This window comes from Palaemon carinicauda, chromosome 29 (genome assembly GCF_036898095.1).
Source record: "Palaemon carinicauda isolate YSFRI2023 chromosome 29, ASM3689809v2, whole genome shotgun sequence".
Classification (NCBI taxonomy): Eukaryota; Metazoa; Arthropoda; class Malacostraca; order Decapoda; family Palaemonidae; genus Palaemon; species Palaemon carinicauda.
Genome location: NC_090753.1, coordinates 84,368,002 through 84,376,057, shown reverse-complemented (window position 1 = coordinate 84,376,057; position 8,056 = coordinate 84,368,002). Strand labels below are relative to the sequence as shown.

The following is an 8,056-nucleotide window of genomic DNA, read 5'->3' as shown; positions in this document are numbered from 1 at the left end:
AACACCACAGTAATTAAAAAGGAATGTACGAAATGCAAGAAATGTAGCACCACAAGTTCCTGCAAATCCAGTTCGTTTACTCGAGTTAAGCATCCCCCCAAATCAGTGGTTCTTAACCTGTGTTCGATCGAACCCCAGGGGTTCGGTGAGGCAGTCTCAGGGGTTCGGCGGAGGTAACACAATACAAATGATATGAGAGTGGCACTTGCCAAGGTTAAGCCTAGGATTTCTGAAATTGTCTCTGAAAGGCAACAGCAAAAGTCGCATTGATTTGCAATGAGTATTCATTATGTTTCTGTTTTTGTGTGAAGTTCATATTTTGTTGATATATTTAGGTGTAACTTTCTGTTTCTTTTCCTCTTTATTTCATTCACCTATATATATATATATATATATATATATCCAACTAAGAAGGGTTCGATGAGTATACATATGACAATTGCGGGGTTCAGTACCTCCAAAAAGGTTAAGAACCACTGCCCCAAATATAGGATAACACATTCACATCAGCCATTTCTTCTGTTTGACACTGATGATGGATCAGACAGGATTATTATATTTTCGACTCGGAAAAATCTTCAGGTATTATCCAGTGCAAGCAACTGCTATGCAGATGGGACGTTTAAAACAACATCTCCTTTATTTCATCAACTCTACTCAATACATGGTATCGTGAATAACGACGTTTTGCCTCTTGTATTTATTTCAATGGCCAACAAAACTGAGGAGAGTTATAATAAGCTTTTGTCAGAACTAAAAGGTTTAGAGCTAACCTTATCACCATTTTCAATGGATGTTGCATTCTTTTTCTTTCTTTAAAATGAATGAATGAATAAATTAATTAAAAACTATAATATAAATCTGAATTAATATATATATATATATATATATACATATGTATATATATATATATATATATACACACACACACACACACATATATATATATATATATATACATATATATATACATATATGTTCTAAAATCTATCATAAAACTCTTATTAAAACTATACTATTATAAAACCATAAAAGCAGCTATAATTTGTTAAATGCATCTATTTTCTTTAAAAATTTTACGAGGGAATCTACTGGGCAATTATCGTCTATTTAAAATAAGACTGGCGTCAAACAGCTAATAATTCTCAAAGTCGAAAAAAAAATTAAAAGCTTATTTAAAATCCTATTAACACTAAATATTTATTTTTCATTTTTAAAATAAAAATTTTCTTGGTTAATATAAAGACAATCATGAAAAGCATAAAACAACAAAAAATTTATAATCTTTAAAAATTCAAGACGGTGAAATTACAGACGATGTGATATATTGCGATGTATTTTTAATGCGGTGAAAATGCATCAGATGTAATTACCATGCGATGTAATTTCCACGATGTAATTACCGCGATGAAATTACGGCGATGTAATTACAGTAAATCATGTTAGGTTAGGTAAGGTAAGGTAAGGTTAGGTTAGGCCACATACTAAAACAGATAGAATTTCGTAGACCATATGCGAAAGGTAGGCCACATACTAAACCGACACCCGCAAAAGGTATATTGTGGCGAAATAAGTGAGCATCACGGATGCCTTCTTGCTGAGTAGTGGATACTCATCCTGAACAGACAATTAGAAGCTGGAGAGGTCTTCTCTTTTACTGAAGGCCAGCTTCATTGCTTTTTGAAACCTTCAACTCTGCTAACTCCTTCAGTGGGTACAATTTCACCGTTGAAGGTACTGTTAAAAATTTCCATTAAAAAACGATAAATGTCTGGCAACATTTATTCCAGGATTTTTACCGTTTGAAAAAAGGGATATTTTGACGTAAGGGAGTGATATTACGCCCACCAACCCGTAAAAGATAATAACAAAGTATGGTAAAATTACGGTCGCTTATATTTTACTGAAATACGTATGAGATCAGTATATTTTTACAGAGAATTTCCGAGTAAAATTACGGTTTTTTTAACAGTGTGGGCCACTGCCATGGAACATCCAATGAAACTTCTTTGAAATTAGATGTTGTGGGTAAACTCAGCTACGTTCTTTACTCTGAGTCAAAGACACTATCCAGGTCTAAACACTGTGTAAAAAAAAAAAAAATAAATTAAAAAAAATAAATCAGGCAAATGGTTAAAAATAAAGCTATTCTTCCTCTATGACCGGAGACTCGTCACCTTAGTTGTACATTCCAAGCTTCTGCATTCTGAATTGCAGTTTTTTCGGCGTCCACTAGTGGCCTTGGTACGGTTAAGAAAGGCTGATTTAAAGTATGGTATTTGGGTTATATATATATATATATATATATATATACTCACGCAAAAAAAGCACATGGATATGCATGTATATACTATATACTGTATGTACATATATGTATGCATACAGATATCTACATACATATACAGTGTATGCATGTATATACAATATTATTATATATACATACACACATATACAGTATATATATATATATATATATGTATATATATATATTATATATATATACATATATATATATATATATATATAGAGAGAGAGAGAGAGAGAGAGAGAGAGAGAGAGAGAGAGAGTTGGGTTTATTATTTGAATATTAAGAGTATTTTGTAATAAGATATCATTTTAAATTTCTTCATGTTTTGCTTCTTGTGCATTTTTTCGGTTAACAAAGTTTAATATAAAAAAAATATAAATTTTCAATTTTATTTATCAAATTAACCATCTATTAACAAAGTTGCAATACTAGTTGAATTCTACAATAAGTCAATGAATGTGTTATTCATCCTGTCAGATTAGAAAATCTATTACCAAGATATTATAAATTTTCACAATATATTCTTGACTTACCAGAATTAAGAAAAAGATCTGTTCATAATCCTATAATTACTTTTTTTTGGTTAATATAATTTTTTTTATATAGATTTGGAATTTACCAGGACCCATTTTTTATTATGACAATTTTCACAATATATTTTTACCTGTCAGGATTCAAAATTTCCGTTCATAATTTTATCTTCTTAGGTTCAGTACCAACAATTTCTTATACAAATCGGGAAGTCACCGGGATCCAAAAAAATATATATTTTAAATATCACTCAATTTCTCAGGATCCAAATTGAAAAAAAAAAAATATTCTATAATTTTTCTGGAGCGGATCCAAATCTACTTCCAAAATATCATATGACCTGTCACGGTCAAAGTTCATTCCGGAAATACAAAATCAATATTTTAAAATCAAAATCAATTTCTAAGAATAAAAAATTCGTTTTTCAAAATCTAAAATTATTTTATACACAATCAAAATTCATTTGTCAAATTCCAAAAGTAATTTTTCAATTTCAAAACTCACTTGTCAAAATAGAAATTCATTTTTTCAAAATGAAAATCAATTTTTCAAAATATTAATTTTTGAAAATGAAAATTTAATTTAAAGAAAAAAAAATAATTTTTCAAAATAAAACTTCATTTTACAAAATAAAAATTCATTTGTCGAAATACGTAATTTCTCAAGATATATTTCTTTTACTCAAAATACCCCTTTCAACCATTAGTTTCTAAACCATCCTCATTTCCTGTAGGAACATCAGAGAGGAGTCTTTCAGGGACCTCAGCATCCTTCGTAGGGGGAAGATCTCCTTCGGGAGTCGCACGGGATCCCCCGTGGGCGTGAGGGCGTGGTCCTATGAGGCTCAAGACGACGGAAGAAACACCATGCCGTGGTAGACCCCAAAGATGAACACGCCAAGAATATCTGTTTATTAAAAGCATTTTGGAATTAGCGTTTCTGTTACTTGGGTAATCTGGATTACCTCATCGAGGTCTCTATTTTACCTCCTCGAGGTCCTCTAAAATATCTGGGAATGTGCCTGTAGTACCTCATTGGGGTCCTTGTTTTATAATGATTACGAGAGAAAAATATAAAAATATCTGGTGATTATAAATAGTTTATGATGAATTTGTTTCCTTCTGTGTATTGAGGATTTCTCTCTCTCTCTCTCTCTCTCTCTCTCTCTCTCTCTCTCTTATAAATAGTTTATGAAGAATTTGTTTCCTTTTGTGTATTGAGGATTCTCTCTCTCTCTCTCTCTCTCTCTCTCTCTCTCTCTTATAAATAGTTTATGAAGAATTTGTTTCCTTTTGTGTATTGAGGATTCTCTCTCTCTCTCTCTCTCTCTCTCTCTCTCTCTCTTATAAATAGTTTATGAAGAATTTGTTTCCTTTTGTGTATTGAGGATTCTCTCTCTCTCTCTCTCTCTCTCTCTCTCTCTCTCTTCTAAATAGTTTATGAAGAATTTGTTTCCTTTTGTGTATTGAGGATTCTCTCTCTCTCTCTCTCTCTCTCTCTCTCTTATAAATAGTTTATGAAGAATTTGTTTCCTTTTGTGTATTGAGGATTCTCTCTCTCTCTCTCTCTCTCTCTCTCTCTCTCTCTTATAAATAGTTTATGAAGAATTTGTTTCCTTTTGTGTATTGAGGATTCTCTCTCTCTCTCTCTCTCTCTCTCTCTCTCTCTCTCTTATAAATAGTTTATGAAGAATTTGTTTCCTTTTGTGTATTGAGGATTCTCTCTCTCTCTCTCTCTCTCTCTCTCTCTCTCTCTTCTAAATAGTTTATGAAGAATTTGTTTCCTTTTGTGTATTGAGGATTCTCTCTCTCTCTCTCTCTCTCTCTCTCTCTCTCTTCTAAATAGTTTATGAAGAATTTGTTTCCTTTTGTGTATTGAGGATTCTCTCTCTCTCTCTCTCTCTCTCTCTCTCTCTCTCTTCTAAATAGTTTATGAAGAATTTGTTTCCTTTTGTGTATTGAGGATTCTCTCTCTCTCTCTCTCTCTCTCTCTCTCTCTCTTCTAAATAGTTTATGAAGAATTTGTTTCCTTTTGTGTATTGAGGATTCTCTCTCTCTCTCTCTCTCTCTCTCTCTCTCTTCTAAATAGTTTATGAAGAATTTGTTTCCTTTTGTGTATTGAGGATTCTCTCTCTCTCTCTCTCTCTCTCTCTCTCTCTCTTCTAAATAGTTTATGAAGAATTTGTTTCCTTTTGTGTATTGAGGATTCTCTCTCTCTCTCTCTCTCTCTCTCTCTCTCTCTTCTAAATAGTTTATGAAGAATTTGTTTCCTTTTGTGTATTGAGGATTCTCTCTCTCTCTCTCTCTCTCTCTCTCTCTCTCTCTCTTCTAAATAGTTTATGAAGAATTTGTTTCCTTTTGTGTATTGAGGATTCTCTCTCTCTCTCTCTCTCTCTCTCTCTCTCTCTCTTCTAAATAGTTTATGAAGAATTTGTTTCCTTTTGTGTATTGAGGATTCTCTCTCTCTCTCTCTCTCTCTCTCTCTCTCTCTCTCTTATAAATAGTTTATGAAGAATTTGTTTCCTTTTGTGTATTGAGGATTCTCTCTCTCTCTCTCTCTCTCTCTCTCTCTCTCTCTTCTAAATAGTTTATGAAGAATTTGTTTCCTTTTGTGTATTGAGGATTCTCTCTCTCTCTCTCTCTCTCTCTCTCTCTCTCTCTTATAAATAGTTTATGAAGAATTTGTTTCCTTTTGTGTATTGAGGATTCTCTCTCTCTCTCTCTCTCTCTCTCTCTCTCTCTTCTAAATAGTTTATGAAGAATTTGTTTCCTTTTGTGTATTGAGGATTCTCTCTCTCTCTCTCTCTCTCTCTCTCTCTCTCTTCTAAATAGTTTATGAAGAATTTGTTTCCTTTTGTGTATTGAGGATTCTCTCTCTCTCTCTCTCTCTCTCTCTCTCTCTCTCTTATAAATAGTTTATGAAGAATTTGTTTCCTTTGTGGTATTGAGGATTCTCTCTCTCTCTCTCTCTCTCTCTCTCTCTCTCTCTCTTCTAAATAGTTTATGAAGAATTTGTTTCCTTTTGTGTATTGAGGATTCTCTCTCTCTCTCTCTCTCTCTCTCTCTCTCTCTCTAAATAGTTTATGAAGAATTTGTTTCCTTTTGTGTATTGAGGATTCTCTCTCTCTCTCTCTCTCTCTCTCTCTCTCTCTTCTAAATAGTTTATGAAGAATTTGTTTCTTTTGTGTATTGAGGATTCTCTCTCTCTCTCTCTCTCTCTCTCTCTCTCTCTCTTATAAATAGTTTATGAAGAATTTGTTTCCTTTTGTGTATTGAGGATTCTCTCTCTCTCTCTCTCTCTCTCTCTCTCTTATAAATAGTTTATGAAGAATTTGTTTCCTTTTGTGTATTGAGGATTCTCTCTCTCTCTCTCTCTCTCTCTCTCTCTCTCTCTCTGTACCGTGTTCGAATATTGGAACTACAAAATGATGATGTAAGAATACGGATATATGTACCTAGTTGTTAATTGAGAGAGAGAGAGAGAGAGAGAGAGAGAGAGAGAGAGAGAGAGATACGTTTCCCACACTACCAGTACCTACCCACAACACTCAACTGACCACCATGTATCATTCCTTGCTTAGGTCAGTCATCTTTAGGTTACTATTTGGAATTTGACAAAAGAGAGAGAGAGAGAGAGAGAGAGAGAGAGAGAGAGAGAGAGAGAGATAGAGAGAGAGAGAGTTAGTATGCTGTTAGTAAATTTAAACAATGGTTATCAATTAACGGAATATCTTTCAGTGCACCAGAAATAGATTTTATTCCCCTGTAACAGGTCACACAGAGTCCCCCAAGGTAAAAAGGCCAGCTTAAGTCAATCTCACGTACAGTTGGACACATGTATTCCTGACACACCTCGCTCTGAGGAAGTGTACCCTTTCACATAACTATGTTGCGAGTCACCAAACAGCTAGTGGAGTAGAGCTGGCAGAGGTGATAGGCGGGTCTACAGAGAGGAACTCGCCGGGAAGTAAAGGTGTGACTGGGTATTAAAGGTCACTCATGATTAGCAGAGGCAAGGGACAGTGATAATGCCCTAGCAAAAGAATTCCTTAGAGACAGCTTATTATCTATATATATATGATCAGCACCCAAGCCCCTCTCCCCCCAAGCTAAGACCAGGGAAGCCCAAGTAATGGCTGCTGATGACTCAACAGGTAGACCTATAGGCTCTCCCAAAGCCCCCACCCTTAGTTCATAAGGATGGTGAGGTTGCAGACACTACAAAAAAAAAAATCGAGTTTGAGCAGGGCTCGATCTCCCATCCAGCAGTACGCCAGGCAGAGGTGAGCCCGGAATATCCGCGTCCAACCGTACATCCAAACTCACCTTGAAGAACGTGTTGAAGACATGCGAGTCGGAAAAGGCCAAGAAAGCGATGGACAAGAACGTAGAACAGGCCCCGTTGAGAACGGCTTACCCAATCTCCCTGATCGTCTGCGTGACCCGTTCGTCTCTGCTGCCTTGGTTGACCTGGGGTGAGCGGGAAGTGGTTCATTAGACGCGTTAGTCAGAAGGCATTTCTAAAACTATTTCTATCACTGGTAATGTTTTTCTTATTGTTTAAGATAGGGTGGTGATATTGTAAAAGAAGAAATTATATCATGCTTTGATTATTTATACTTCATATATTAATTCGTAATAAATGTTTTAGTTTATTCTATTTATATTAATATCCATATCATAATTATATATATATATATATATATACACATATGTGTGTGTGTATGTATTTTTATAAAATATATATATATATATATATATATATATAAATATATATCATATATATGTATAATATATATATATATATATACACACACAATTATATGTATACAAACATATATAAAAAATATACAAATTTATGTCTGCAGTATATATATTATGGATACACATGTATATATATATATATATATATACTTATATATATATATAGTATATATATATTTATATGTATAGTATATATACATAAACAAGCATACATATATCCTCAAATAAAACTATCATAAGAATGAAAAAACAACCGAACCTTCAATCAAAGAAACAGACAAGAACTCACTCTTAAGAAATGCAAAGCGATGTGGACAGAGTAGTCGACGCAGAGACCGATACACAAAACGAGGTTAATACAGGTTATGACGTCGACTGTCAGACCCCACCACGTCATCAAAGCTATGACGTCAATCTGGGAGAAGGTAGGTGGAGTAATAGTAATAATAATAAT

The 8,056-nt window shown here is 33.8% G+C and overlaps 1 pseudogene; it reads right to left on the bottom strand.

The window, feature by feature from the left end:
- Positions 1–3,534: 3,534 nt before the first annotated feature.
- The window catches only part of LOC137622693 (patched domain-containing protein 3-like), a 29,800-nt pseudogene continuing 25,278 nt past the window's right edge, over positions 3,535–8,056 (bottom strand).